At 44.7% G+C, this 14,197-nt stretch overlaps 12 non-coding genes across 12 annotated transcripts; all 12 read left to right on the top strand.

The window, feature by feature from the left end:
- The first annotated feature begins 435 nt into the window (after positions 1-435).
- Trnav-uac (transfer RNA valine (anticodon UAC)) lies at positions 436-508 on the top strand. Its single transcript has one exon. It is a non-coding gene; the product is annotated as a tRNA-Val (tRNA).
- Positions 509-1,467: 959 nt separating this feature from the next.
- Positions 1,468-1,540, top strand: Trnav-uac (transfer RNA valine (anticodon UAC)). Its single transcript has one exon. It is a non-coding gene; the product is annotated as a tRNA-Val (tRNA).
- Positions 1,541-1,952: 412 nt separating this feature from the next.
- Trnav-uac (transfer RNA valine (anticodon UAC)) lies at positions 1,953-2,025 on the top strand. The gene has a single exon. It is a non-coding gene; the product is annotated as a tRNA-Val (tRNA).
- A 1,245-nt stretch (positions 2,026-3,270) lies between these two features.
- On the top strand, positions 3,271-3,343 carry Trnav-uac (transfer RNA valine (anticodon UAC)). The gene has a single exon. It is a non-coding gene; the product is annotated as a tRNA-Val (tRNA).
- A 1,245-nt stretch (positions 3,344-4,588) lies between these two features.
- Trnav-uac (transfer RNA valine (anticodon UAC)) lies at positions 4,589-4,661 on the top strand. The gene has a single exon. It is a non-coding gene; the product is annotated as a tRNA-Val (tRNA).
- Positions 4,662-6,474: 1,813 nt separating this feature from the next.
- Positions 6,475-6,547, top strand: Trnav-uac (transfer RNA valine (anticodon UAC)). Its single transcript has one exon. It is a non-coding gene; the product is annotated as a tRNA-Val (tRNA).
- Positions 6,548-7,796: 1,249 nt separating this feature from the next.
- Trnav-uac (transfer RNA valine (anticodon UAC)) lies at positions 7,797-7,869 on the top strand. The gene has a single exon. It is a non-coding gene; the product is annotated as a tRNA-Val (tRNA).
- A 1,249-nt stretch (positions 7,870-9,118) lies between these two features.
- On the top strand, positions 9,119-9,191 carry Trnav-uac (transfer RNA valine (anticodon UAC)). Its single transcript has one exon. It is a non-coding gene; the product is annotated as a tRNA-Val (tRNA).
- A 1,249-nt stretch (positions 9,192-10,440) lies between these two features.
- Positions 10,441-10,513, top strand: Trnav-uac (transfer RNA valine (anticodon UAC)). The gene has a single exon. It is a non-coding gene; the product is annotated as a tRNA-Val (tRNA).
- Positions 10,514-11,762: 1,249 nt separating this feature from the next.
- Positions 11,763-11,835, top strand: Trnav-uac (transfer RNA valine (anticodon UAC)). Its single transcript has one exon. It is a non-coding gene; the product is annotated as a tRNA-Val (tRNA).
- Positions 11,836-13,084: 1,249 nt separating this feature from the next.
- On the top strand, positions 13,085-13,157 carry Trnav-uac (transfer RNA valine (anticodon UAC)). Its single transcript has one exon. It is a non-coding gene; the product is annotated as a tRNA-Val (tRNA).
- A 412-nt stretch (positions 13,158-13,569) lies between these two features.
- On the top strand, positions 13,570-13,642 carry Trnav-uac (transfer RNA valine (anticodon UAC)). The gene has a single exon. It is a non-coding gene; the product is annotated as a tRNA-Val (tRNA).
- The last annotated feature ends 555 nt before the right edge of the window (positions 13,643-14,197 follow it).

Genomic DNA, 14,197 nt, shown 5'->3' with positions numbered 1-14,197 from the left:
GAGAATGCCCATCCTTCACTGTACGTGTTTAGAGATAATGGAAAGACGACAAACCAGATGTAGTCAGGGACATTTGTCCAGATTGAAATGACCCGTGAAGGTCCCGGGGTAGAATAGGCCTTCAGCAACCCATGCTTGCCATAAAAGGCGACTCAGCTTGTCGTAAGAGGCGACTAACGGGATCGGGTGGTCAGGCTCGCTGACTTCGTTGACGCATGTCATCGGTTCCCAATTGCGCAGATCGATGCTCATGTTGTTGATCACTGGATTGTCTGGTCCAGACTCGATTATTTACAGACCGCCGCCATATAGCTGGAATATTGCTAAGTGCGGCGTAAAACTAAACTTACTCACTCACTCACCCAGATTGAAATAATCATTAAAATTGTGTAGACGTTTACATAAAAAGAAAATGTGATTCGGCATTGGTATGTTGGTTCTGTGGTGTAGTGGTTATCACGTCTGCTTTACACGCAGAAGGGCGCGAGTTCGAACCTCGCCAGAACCTCATCTTTTTGCAAGCATATTTCGCCTTCTCTTTCAACCCCAAGAGAAGCAAATGAATGGTCCCCATTTCGTCTTCATACGTTCAGTAAGACGTGTTATTGATATCACCGTTGTCTAATTAGCACAACAAGTTGAATACTTTCCCCTAGCAGAACACTTTGACTATATCTACGTTCGTTTCGGCCAGTAAGACCCTGACAGCTTTCAAATATATAAATTGTCCATGGGTGAAGTTATTTAGTGTGGACTATCAGCCGAGACTGATTCCAGTGGAAGTCAGGGGCAAACTAAAAGTGAAAATAACATGAATGGGTCACTGAAAATCATTCATGACAGGACCCGTGAAGGTCCCGGGGTAGAATAGGCCTTCAGCAACCCATGCTTGCCATAAAAGGTGACTGTGCTTGTCGTAAGAGGCGACTAACGGGATCGGGTGGTCAGACTCACTGACTTGGTTGACATATGTCATCGGTTCCCAATTGCGCAGATCGATGCTCATGTTGTTGATCACTGGATTGTCTGGTCCAGACTCGATTATTTACAGACCGCCGCCATATAGGTGGAATATTGCTGAGTGTTGCGTAAAACTAAACTCACTCACTCACTCACTCATTCATGGCAGCATTCATTTGCAAAATTGTAAACCAATAAAGTGTCGAGGTTTGAACTGAAGCAACTGTGGCCTCATTACAGTATGATGGTTCTGTGGTGTAGTGGTTATCACGTCTGCTTCACACGCAGATGGGGGTTACTTGCTGCACTTGCTTCGTTTTCTCCTGCATTTACTATTGCTGGCTTCAGTAAACAGCAAGAGAATGCCCATCCTTCACTGTACGTGTTTAGAGATAATGGAAAGACGACAAACCAGATGTAGTCAGGGACATTTGTCCAGATTGAAATAATCATTAAAATTGTGTAGACGTTTACATAAAAAGAAAATGTGATTCGCATTGGTATGTCGGTTCTGTGGTGTAGTGGTTATCACGTCTGCTTTACACGCAGAAGGTCGCGAGTTCGAACCTCGCCAGAACCTCATCTTTTTGCAAGCATATTTCGCCTTCTCTTTCAACCCCAAGAGAAGCAAATGAATGGTCCCCATTTCGTCTTCATACGTTCAGTAAGACGTGTTATTGATATCACCGTTGTCTAATTAGCACAACAAGTTGAATACTTTCCCCTAGCAGACCACTTGGACTATATCTACGTTCGTTTCGGCCAGTAAGACCCTGACAGCTTTCAAATATATAAATTGTCCATGGATGAAGTTATTTAGTGTGGACTATCAGCCGAGACTGATTCCAGTGGAAGTCAGGGGCAAACTAAAAGTGAAAATAACATGAATGGGTCACTGAAAATCAGTCATGACAGCGTTCATTTGCAAAAATGTAAACCAATAAAGTGTCGAGCTTTGAACTGAAGCAACTATGGCCTCATTTCAGTATGATGGTTCTGTGGTGTAGTGGTTATCACGTCTGCTTTACACGCAGAAGGTCGCGAGTTCGAACCTCGCCAGAACCTCATCTTTTTGCAAGCATATTTCGCCTTCTCTTTCAACCCCAAGAGAAGCAAATGAATGGTCCCCATTTCGTCGGCATATGTTCAGTAAGACGTGTTATTGATATCACCGTTGTCTAATTAGCACAACAAGTTGAATACTTTCCCCTAGCAGACCACTTGGACTATATCCACGTTCGTTTCGGCCAGTAAGACCCTGACAGCTTTCAGATATATAAATTGTCCATGGGCGAAGTTATTTAGTGTGGACTATCAGCCGAGACTGATTCCAGTGGAAGTCAGGGGCAAACTAAAAGTGAAAATAACATGAATGGGTCACTGAAAATCATTCATGACAGGACCCGTGAAGGTCCCGGGGTAGAATAGGCCTTCAGCAACCCATGCTTGCCATAAAAGGCGACTCAGCTTGTCGTAAGAGGCGACTAACGGGATCGGGTGGTCAGGCTCGCTGACTTGGTTGACGCATGTCATCGGTTCCCAATTGCGCAGATCGATGCTCATGTTGTTGATCACTGGATTGTCTGGTCCAGACTCGATTATTTACAGACCGCCGCCATATAGGTGGAATATTGCTGAGTGTTGCGTAAAACTAAACTCACTCACTCACTCGCTCATTCATGGCAGCATTCATTTGCAAAATTGTAAACCAATAAAGTGTCGAGGTTTGAACTGAAGCAACTGTGGCCTCATTACAGTATGATGGTTCTGTGGTGTAGTGGTTATCACGTCTGCTTCACACGCAGATGGGGGTTACTTGCTGCACTTGCTTCGTTTTCTCCTGCATTTACTATTGCTGGCTTCAGTAAACAGCAAGAGAATGCCCATCCTTCACTGTACGTGTTTAGAGATAATGGAAAGACGACAAACCAGATGTAGTCAGGGACATTTGTCCAGATTGAAATGACCCGTGAAGGTCCCGGGGTAGAATAGGCCTTCAGCAACCCATGCTTGCCATAAAAGGCGACTCAGCTTGTCGTAAGAGGCGACTAACGGGATCGGGTGGTCAGGCTCGCTGACTTCGTTGACGCATGTCATCGGTTCCCAATTGCGCAGATCGATGCTCATGTTGTTGATCACTGGATTGTCTGGTCCAGACTCGATTATTTACAGACCGCCGCCATATAGCTGGAATATTGCTAAGTGCGGCGTAAAACTAAACTCACTCACTCACTCACCCAGATTGAAATAATCATTAAAATTGTGTAGACGTTTACATAAAAAGAAAATGTGATTCGGCATTGGTATGTTGGTTCTGTGGTGTAGTGGTTATCACGTCTGCTTTACACGCAGAAGGTCGCGAGTTCGAACCTCGCCAGAACCTCATCTTTTTGCAAGCATATTTCGCCTTCTCTTTCAACCCCAAGAGAAGCAAATGAATGGTCCCCATTTCGTCTTCATACGTTCAGTAAGACGTGTTATTGATATCACCGTTGTCTAATTAGCACAACAAGTTGAATACTTTCCCCTAGCAGAACACTTTGACTATATCTACGTTCGTTTCGGCCAGTAAGACCCTGACAGCTTTCAAATATATAAATTGTCCATGGGTGAAGTTATTTAGTGTGGACTATCAGCCGAGACTGATTCCAGTGGAAGTCAGGGGCAAACTAAAAGTGAAAATAACATGAATGGGTCACTGAAAATCATTCATGACAGGACCCGTGAAGGTCCCGGGGTAGAATAGGCCTTCAGCAACCCATGCTTGCCATAAAAGGTGACTGTGCTTGTCGTAAGAGGCGACTAACGGGATCGGGTGGTCAGACTCACTGACTTGGTTGACATATGTCATCGGTTCCCAATTGCGCAGATCGATGCTCATGTTGTTGATCACTGGATTGTCTGGTCCAGACTCGATTATTTACAGACCGCCGCCATATAGGTGGAATATTGCTGAGTGTTGCGTAAAACTAAACTCACTCACTCACTCACTCATTCATGGCAGCATTCATTTGCAAAATTGTAAACCAATAAAGTGTCGAGGTTTGAACTGAAGCAACTGTGGCCTCATTACAGTATGATGGTTCTGTGGTGTAGTGGTTATCACGTCTGCTTCACACGCAGATGGGGGTTACTTGCTGCACTTGCTTCGTTTTCTCCTGCATTTACTATTGCTGGCTTCAGTAAACAGCAAGAGAATGCCCATCCTTCACTGTACGTGTTTAGAGATAATGGAAAGACGACAAACCAGATGTAGTCAGGGACATTTGTCCAGATTGAAATGACCCGTGAAGGTCCCGGGGTAGCATAGGCCTTCAGCAACCCATGCTTGCCATAAAAGGCGACTCAGCTTGTCGTAAGAGGCGACTAACGGGATCGGGTGGTCAGGCTCGCTGACTTCGTTGACGCATGTCATCGGTTCCCAATTGCGCAGATCGATGCTCATGTTGTTGATCACTGGATTGTCTGGTCCAGACTCGATTATTTACAGACCGCCGCCATATAGCTGGAATATTGCTAAGTGCGGCGTAAAACTAAACTTACTCACTCACTCACCCAGATTGAAATAATCATTAAAATTGTGTAGACGTTTACATAAAAAGAAAATGTGATTCGGCATTGGTATGTTGGTTCTGTGGTGTAGTGGTTATCACGTCTGCTTTACACGCAGAAGGTCGCGAGTTCGAACCTCGCCAGAACCTCATCTTTTTGCAAGCATATTTCGCCTTCTCTTTCAACCCCAAGAGAAGCAAATGAATGGTCCCCATTTCGTCTTCATACGTTCAGTAAGACGTGTTATTGATATCACCGTTGTCTAATTAGCACAACAAGTTGAATACTTTCCCCTAGCAGAACACTTTGACTATATCTACGTTCGTTTCGGCCAGTAAGACCCTGACAGCTTTCAAATATATAAATTGTCCATGGGTGAAGTTATTTAGTGTGGACTATCAGCCGAGACTGATTCCAGTGGAAGTCAGGGGCAAACTAAAAGTGAAAATAACATGAATGGGTCACTGAAAATCATTCATGACAGGACCCGTGAAGGTCCCGGGGTAGAATAGGCCTTCAGCAACCCATGCTTGCCATAAAAGGTGACTGTGCTTGTCGTAAGAGGCGACTAACGGGATCGGGTGGTCAGACTCACTGACTTGGTTGACATATGTCATCGGTTCCCAATTGCGCAGATCGATGCTCATGTTGTTGATCACTGGATTGTCTGGTCCAGACTCGATTATTTACAGACCGCCGCCATATAGGTGGAATATTGCTGAGTGTTGCGTAAAACTAAACTCACTCACTCACTCACTCACTCATTCATGACAGCATTCATTTGCAAAATTGTAAACCAATAAAGTGTCGAGGTTTGAACTGAAGCAACTGTGGCCTCATTACAGTATGATGGTTCTGTGGTGTAGTGGTTATCACGTCTGCTTCACACGCAGATGGGGGTTACTTGCTGCACTTGCTTCGTTTTCTCCTGCATTTACTATTGCTGGCTTCAGTAAACAGCAAGAGAATGCCCATCCTTCACTGTACGTGTTTAGAGATAATGGAAAGACGACAAACCAGATGTAGTCAGGGACATTTGTCCAGATTGAAATGACCCGTGAAGGTCCCGGGGTAGAATAGGCCTTCAGCAACCCATGCTTGCCATAAAAGGCGACTCAGCTTGTCGTAAGAGGCGACTAACGGGATCGGGTGGTCAGGCTCGCTGACTTGGTTGACGCATGTCATCGGTTCCCAATTGCGCAGATCGATGCTCATGTTGTTGATCACTGGATTGTCTGGTCCAGACTCGATTATTTACAGACCGCCGCCATATAGGTGGAATATTGCTGAGTGTTGCGTAAAACTAAACTCACTCACTCACTCACTCATTCATGGCAGCATTCATTTGCAAAATTGTAAACCAATAAAGTGTCGAGGTTTGAACTGAAGCAACTGTGGCCTCATTACAGTATGATGGTTCTGTGGTGTAGTGGTTATCACGTCTGCTTCACACGCAGATGGGGGTTACTTGCTGCACTTGCTTCGTTTTCTCCTGCATTTACTATTGCTGGCTTCAGTAAACAGCAAGAGAATGCCCATCCTTCACTGTACGTGTTTAGAGATAATGGAAAGACGACAAACCAGATGTAGTCAGGGACATTTGTCCAGATTGAAATGACCCGTGAAGGTCCCGGGGTAGAATAGGCCTTCAGCAACCCATGCTTGCCATAAAAGGCGACTCAGCTTGTCGTAAGAGGCGACTAACGGGATCGGGTGGTCAGGCTCGCTGACTTCGTTGACGCATGTCATCGGTTCCCAATTGCGCAGATCGATGCTCATGTTGTTGATCACTGGATTGTCTGGTCCAGACTCGATTATTTACAGACCGCCGCCATATAGCTGGAATATTGCTAAGTGCGGCGTAAAACTAAACTTACTCACTCACTCACCCAGATTGAAATAATCATTAAAATTGTGTAGACGTTTACATAAAAAGAAAATGTGATTCGGCATTGGTATGTTGGTTCTGTGGTGTAGTGGTTATCACGTCTGCTTTACACGCAGAAGGTCGCGAGTTCGAACCTCGCCAGAACCTCATCTTTTTGCAAGCATATTTCGCCTTCTCTTTCAACCCCAAGAGAAGCAAATGAATGGTCCCCATTTCGTCTTCATACGTTCAGTAAGACGTGTTATTGATATCACCGTTGTCTAATTAGCACAACAAGTTGAATACTTTCCCCTAGCAGAACACTTTGACTATATCTACGTTCGTTTCGGCCAGTAAGACCCTGACAGCTTTCAAATATATAAATTGTCCATGGGTGAAGTTATTTAGTGTGGACTATCAGCCGAGACTGATTCCAATGGAAGTCAGGGGCAAACTAAAAGTGAAAATAACATGAATGGGTCACTGAAAATCATTCATGACAGGACCCGTGAAGGTCCCGGGGTAGAATAGGCCTTCAGCAACCCATGCTTGCCATAAAAGGTGACTGTGCTTGTCGTAAGAGGCGACTAACGGGATCGGGTGGTCAGACTCACTGACTTGGTTGACATATGTCATCGGTTCCCAATTGCGCAGATCGATGCTCATGTTGTTGATCACTGGATTGTCTGGTCCAGACTCGATTATTTACAGACCGCCGCCATATAGGTGGAATATTGCTGAGTGTTGCGTAAAACTAAACTCACTCACTCACTCACTCACTCATTCATGACAGCATTCATTTGCAAAATTGTAAACCAATAAAGTGTCGAGGTTTGAACTGAAGCAACTGTGGCCTCATTACAGTATGATGGTTCTGTGGTGTAGTGGTTATCACGTCTGCTTCACACGCAGATGGGGGTTACTTGCTGCACTTGCTTCCTTTTCTCCTGCATTTACTATTGCTGGCTTCAGTAAACAGCAAGAGAATGCCCATCCTTCACTGTACGTGTTTAGAGATAATGGAAAGACGACAAACCAGATGTAGTCAGGGACATTTGTCCAGATTGAAATGACCCGTGAAGGTCCCGGGGTAGAATAGGCCTTCAGCAACCCATGCTTGCCATAAAAGGCGACTCAGCTTGTCGTAAGAGGCGACTAACGGGATCGGGTGGTCAGGCTCGCTGACTTCGTTGACGCATGTCATCGGTTCCCAATTGCGCAGATCGATGCTCATGTTGTTGATCACTGGATTGTCTGGTCCAGACTCGATTATTTACAGACCGCCGCCATATAGCTGGAATATTGCTAAGTGCGGCGTAAAACTAAACTCACTCACTCACTCACCCAGATTGAAATAATCATTAAAATTGTGTAGACGTTTACATAAAAAGAAAATGTGATTCGGCATTGGTATGTTGGTTCTGTGGTGTAGTGGTTATCACGTCTGCTTTACACGCAGAAGGTCGCGAGTTCGAACCTCGCCAGAACCTCATCTTTTTGCAAGCATATTTCGCCTTCTCTTTCAACCCCAAGAGAAGCAAATGAATGGTCCCCATTTCGTCTTCATACGTTCAGTAAGACGTGTTATTGATATCACCGTTGTCTAATTAGCACAACAAGTTGAATACTTTCCCCTAGCAGACCACTTTGACTATATCTACGTTCGTTTCGGCCAGTAAGACCCTGACAGCTTTCAAATATATAAATTGTCCATGGGTGAAGTTATTTAGTGTGGACTATCAGCCGAGACTGATTCCAGTGGAAGTCAGGGGCAAACTAAAAGTGAAAATAACATGAATGGGTCACTGAAAATCATTCATGACAGGACCCGTGAAGGTCCCGGGGTAGAATAGGCCTTCAGCAACCCATGCTTGCCATAAAAGGTGACTGTGCTTGTCGTAAGAGGCGACTAACGGGATCGGGTGGTCAGACTCACTGACTTGGTTGACATATGTCATCGGTTCCCAATTGCGCAGATCGATGCTCATGTTGTTGATCACTGGATTGTCTGGTCCAGACTCGATTATTTACAGACCGCCGCCATATAGGTGGAATATTGCTGAGTGTTGCGTAAAACTAAACTCACTCACTCACTCACTCACTCATTCATGACAGCATTCATTTGCAAAATTGTAAACCAATAAAGTGTCGAGGTTTGAACTGAAGCAACTGTGGCCTCACTACAGTATGATGGTTCTGTGGTGTAGTGGTTATCACGTCTGCTTCACACGCAGATGGGGGTTACTTGCTGCACTTGCTTCGTTTTCTCCTGCATTTACTATTGCTGGCTTCAGTAAACAGCAAGAGAATGCCCATCCTTCACTGTACGTGTTTAGAGATAATGGAAAGACGACAAACCAGATGTAGTCAGGGACATTTGTCCAGATTGAAATGACCCGTGAAGGTCCCGGGGTAGAATAGGCCTTCAGCAACCCATGCTTGCCATAAAAGGCGACTCAGCTTGTCGTAAGAGGCGACTAACGGGATCGGGTGGTCAGGCTCGCTGACTTGGTTGACGCATGTCATCGGTTCCCAATTGCGCAGATCGATGCTCATGTTGTTGATCACTGGATTGTCTGGTCCAGACTCGATTATTTACAGACCGCCGCCATATAGCTGGAATATTGCTAAGTGCGGCGTAAAACTAAACTCACTCACTCACTCACCCAGATTGAAATAATCATTAAAATTGTGTAGACGTTTACATAAAAAGAAAATGTGATTCGGCATTGGTATGTTGGTTCTGTGGTGTAGTGGTTATCACGTCTGCTTTACACGCAGAAGGTCGCGAGTTCGAACCTCGCCAGAACCTCATCTTTTTGCAAGCATATTTCGCCTTCTCTTTCAACCCCAAGAGAAGCAAATGAATGGTCCCCATTTCGTCTTCATACGTTCAGTAAGACGTGTTATTGATATCACCGTTGTCTAATTAGCACAACAAGTTGAATACTTTCCCCTAGCAGACCACTTTGACTATATCTACGTTCGTTTCGGCCAGTAAGACCCTGACAGCTTTCAAATATATAAATTGTCCATGGGTGAAGTTATTTAGTGTGGACTATCAGCCGAGACTGATTCCAGTGGAAGTCAGGGGCAAACTAAAAGTGAAAATAACATGAATGGGTCACTGAAAATCATTCATGACAGGACCCGTGAAGGTCCCGGGGTAGAATAGGCCTTCAGCAACCCATGCTTGCCATAAAAGGTGACTGTGCTTGTCGTAAGAGGCGACTAACGGGATCGGGTGGTCAGACTCACTGACTTGGTTGACATATGTCATCGGTTCCCAATTGCGCAGATCGATGCTCATGTTGTTGATCACTGGATTGTCTGGTCCAGACTCGATTATTTACAGACCGCCGCCATATAGGTGGAATATTGCTGAGTGTTGCGTAAAACTAAACTCACTCACTCACTCACTCACTCATTCATGACAGCATTCATTTGCAAAATTGTAAACCAATAAAGTGTCGAGGTTTGAACTGAAGCAACTGTGGCCTCATTACAGTATGATGGTTCTGTGGTGTAGTGGTTATCACGTCTGCTTCACACGCAGATGGGGGTTACTTGCTGCACTTGCTTCGTTTTCTCCTGCATTTACTATTGCTGGCTTCAGTAAACAGCAAGAGAATGCCCATCCTTCACTGTACGTGTTTAGAGATAATGGAAAGACGACAAACCAGATGTAGTCAGGGACATTTGTCCAGATTGAAATGACCCGTGAAGGTCCCGGGGTAGAATAGGCCTTCAGCAACCCATGCTTGCCATAAAAGGCGACTCAGCTTGTCGTAAGAGGCGACTAACGGGATCGGGTGGTCAGGCTCGCTGACTTGGTTGACGCATGTCATCGGTTCCCAATTGCGCAGATCGATGCTCATGTTGTTGATCACTGGATTGTCTGGTCCAGACTCGATTATTTACAGACCGCCGCCATATAGCTGGAATATTGCTAAGTGCGGCGTAAAACTAAACTCACTCACTCACTCACCCAGATTGAAATAATCATTAAAATTGTGTAGACGTTTACATAAAAAGAAAATGTGATTCGGCATTGGTATGTTGGTTCTGTGGTGTAGTGGTTATCACGTCTGCTTTACACGCAGAAGGTCGCGAGTTCGAACCTCGCCAGAACCTCATCTTTTTGAAAGCATATTTCGCCTTCTCTTTCAACCCCAAGAGAAGCAAATGAATGGTCCCCATTTCGTCTTCATACGTTCAGTAAGACGTGTTATTGATATCACCGTTGTCTAATTAGCACAACAAGTTGAATACTTTCCCCTAGCAGACCACTTTGACTATATCTACGTTCGTTTCGGCCAGTAAGACCCTGACAGCTTTCAAATATATAAATTGTCCATGGGTGAAGTTATTTAGTGTGGACTATCAGCCGAGACTGATTCCAGTGGAAGTCAGGGGCAAACTAAAAGTGAAAATAACATGAATGGGTCACTGAAAATCATTCATGACAGGACCCGTGAAGGTCCCGGGGTAGAATAGGCCTTCAGCAACCCATGCTTGCCATAAAAGGTGACTGTGCTTGTCGTAAGAGGCGACTAACGGGATCGGGTGGTCAGACTCACTGACTTGGTTGACATATGTCATCGGTTCCCAATTGCGCAGATCGATGCTCATGTTGTTGATCACTGGATTGTCTGGTCCAGACTCGATTATTTACAGACCGCCGCCATATAGGTGGAATATTGCTGAGTGTTGCGTAAAACTAAACTCACTCACTCACTCACTCACTCATTCATGACAGCATTCATTTGCAAAATTGTAAACCAATAAAGTGTCGAGGTTTGAACTGAAGCAACTGTGGCCTCATTACAGTATGATGGTTCTGTGGTGTAGTGGTTATCACGTCTGCTTCACACGCAGATGGGGGTTACTTGCTGCACTTGCTTCGTTTTCTCCTGCATTTACTATTGCTGGCTTCAGTAAACAGCAAGAGAATGCCCATCCTTCACTGTACGTGTTTAGAGATAATGGAAAGACGACAAACCAGATGTAGTCAGGGACATTTGTCCAGATTGAAATGACCCGTGAAGGTCCCGGGGTAGAATAGGCCTTCAGCAACCCATGCTTGCCATAAAAGGCGACTCAGCTTGTCGTAAGAGGCGACTAACGGGATCGGGTGGTCAGGCTCGCTGACTTGGTTGACGCATGTCATCGGTTCCCAATTGCGCAGATCGATGCTCATGTTGTTGATCACTGGATTGTCTGGTCCAGACTCGATTATTTACAGACCGCCGCCATATAGCTGGAATATTGCTAAGTGCGGCGTAAAACTAAACTCACTCACTCACTCACCCAGATTGAAATAATCATTAAAATTGTGTAGACGTTTACATAAAAAGAAAATGTGATTCGGCATTGGTATGTTGGTTCTGTGGTGTAGTGGTTATCACGTCTGCTTTACACGCAGAAGGTCGCGAGTTCGAACCTCGCCAGAACCTCATCTTTTTGAAAGCATATTTCGCCTTCTCTTTCAACCCCAAGAGAAGCAAATGAATGGTCCCCATTTCGTCTTCATACGTTCAGTAAGACGTGTTATTGATATCACCGTTGTCTAATTAGCACAACAAGTTGAATACTTTCCCCTAGCAGACCACTTTGACTATATCTACGTTCGTTTCGGCCAGTAAGACCCTGACAGCTTTCAAATATATAAATTGTCCATGGGTGAAGTTATTTAGTGTGGACTATCAGCCGAGACTGATTCCAGTGGAAGTCAGGGGCAAACTAAAAGTGAAAATAACATGAATGGGTCACTGAAAATCATTCATGACAGGACCCGTGAAGGTCCCGGGGTAGAATAGGCCTTCAGCAACCCATGCTTGCCATAAAAGGTGACTGTGCTTGTCGTAAGAGGCGACTAACGGGATCGGGTGGTCAGACTCACTGACTTGGTTGACATATGTCATCGGTTCCCAATTGCGCAGATCGATGCTCATGTTGTTGATCACTGGATTGTCTGGTCCAGACTCGATTATTTACAGACCGCCGCCATATAGGTGGAATATTGCTGAGTGTTGCGTAAAACTAAACTCACTCACTCACTCACTCACTCATTCATGACAGCATTCATTTGCAAAATTGTAAACCAATAAAGTGTCGAGGTTTGAACTGAAGCAACTGTGGCCTCATTACAGTATGATGGTTCTGTGGTGTAGTGGTTATCACGTCTGCTTCACACGCAGATGGGGGTTACTTGCTGCACTTGCTTCGTTTTCTCCTGCATTTACTATTGCTGGCTTCAGTAAACAGCAAGAGAATGCCCATCCTTCACTGTACGTGTTTAGAGATAATGGAAAGACGACAAACCAGATGTAGTCAGGGACATTTGTCCAGATTGAAATGACCCGTGAAGGTCCCGGGGTAGAATAGGCCTTCAGCAACCCATGCTTGCCATAAAAGGCGACTCAGCTTGTCGTAAGAGGCGACTAACGGGATCGGGTGGTCAGGCTCGCTGACTTGGTTGACGCATGTCATCGGTTCCCAATTGCGCAGATCGATGCTCATGTTGTTGATCACTGGATTGTCTGGTCCAGACTCGATTATTTACAGACCGCCGCCATATAGCTGGAATATTGCTAAGTGCGGCGTAAAACTAAACTCACTCACTCACTCACCCAGATTGAAATAATCATTAAAATTGTGTAGACGTTTACATAAAAAGAAAATGTGATTCGGCATTGGAATGTTGGTTCTGTGGTGTAGTGGTTATCACGTCTGCTTTACACGCAGAAGGTCGCGAGTTCGAACCTCGCCAGAACCTCATCTTTTTGCAAGCATATTTCGCCTTCTCTTTCAACCCCAAGAGAAGCAAATGAATGGTCCCCATTTCGTCTTCATACGTTCAGTAAGACGTGTTATTGATATCACCGTTGTCTAATTAGCACAACAAGTTGAATACTTTCCCCTAGCAGACCACTTTGACTATATCTACGTTCGTTTCGGCCAGTAAGACCCTGACAGCTTTCAAATATATAAATTGTCCATGGGTGAAGTTATTTAGTGTGGACTATCAGCCGAGACTGATTCCAGTGGAAGTCAGGGGCAAACTAAAAGTGAAAATAACATGAATGGGTCACTGAAAATCAGTCATGACAGCGTTCATTTGCAAAAATGTAAACCAGTAAAGTGTCGAGCTTTGAACTGAAGCAACTGTGGCCTCATTTCAGTATGATGGTTCTGTGGTGTAGTGGTTATCACGTCTGCTTTACACGCAGAAGGTCGCGAGTTCGAACCTCACCAGAACCTCTTTTTACAAGCTGTTGTTGTGATTATTTATCTTGTGTTCCTCTATCAAGCATTACCCTACCCGCTGCAAAGCAGATTTGGTGCACTTGCTTCGTTTTCTTCTGTATTTACTGTTGCTGGCTTTACTGAGTAGCAACAAAATATCTATCGTGTACTGAGTTCAGGGGCAATGGAAAGACGACAAACCAGATGTAACCAGTGACATTTGTTCAGTTTAAATGAATGATTATAAATATAGAGATCGGATATATGAAGAAAATATAACTTTGCGTTGGTGGGTCGGTTCTGTGGTGTAGTGGTTATCACGTGTGATATACACGCAGAAAGTCGCGAGTTCGAATCTCGCCAGAACCTTTTTTTTACAAGCACCTTTCATCTTCTTTCTCAACACCAGTGAAGCAAGTGAACGACCCCTATTTCGTTAGCATATATTCAGTAACACATTTTATTGATATCACCCTCTTCGAATTAGCATAAAGATGTACTTTCCCTCTGCAGACCACTTTGACTATATCTAGCTCGTTTTGCCCAGTAGGACCCTGAAAGCTTTCAATA

The sequence above is a fragment of the Haliotis asinina genome, chromosome 6 (genome assembly GCF_037392515.1).
Source record: "Haliotis asinina isolate JCU_RB_2024 chromosome 6, JCU_Hal_asi_v2, whole genome shotgun sequence".
Taxonomy (NCBI): domain Eukaryota; kingdom Metazoa; phylum Mollusca; class Gastropoda; order Lepetellida; family Haliotidae; genus Haliotis; species Haliotis asinina.
This window is presented reverse-complemented; position numbering and strand designations above follow the sequence as displayed.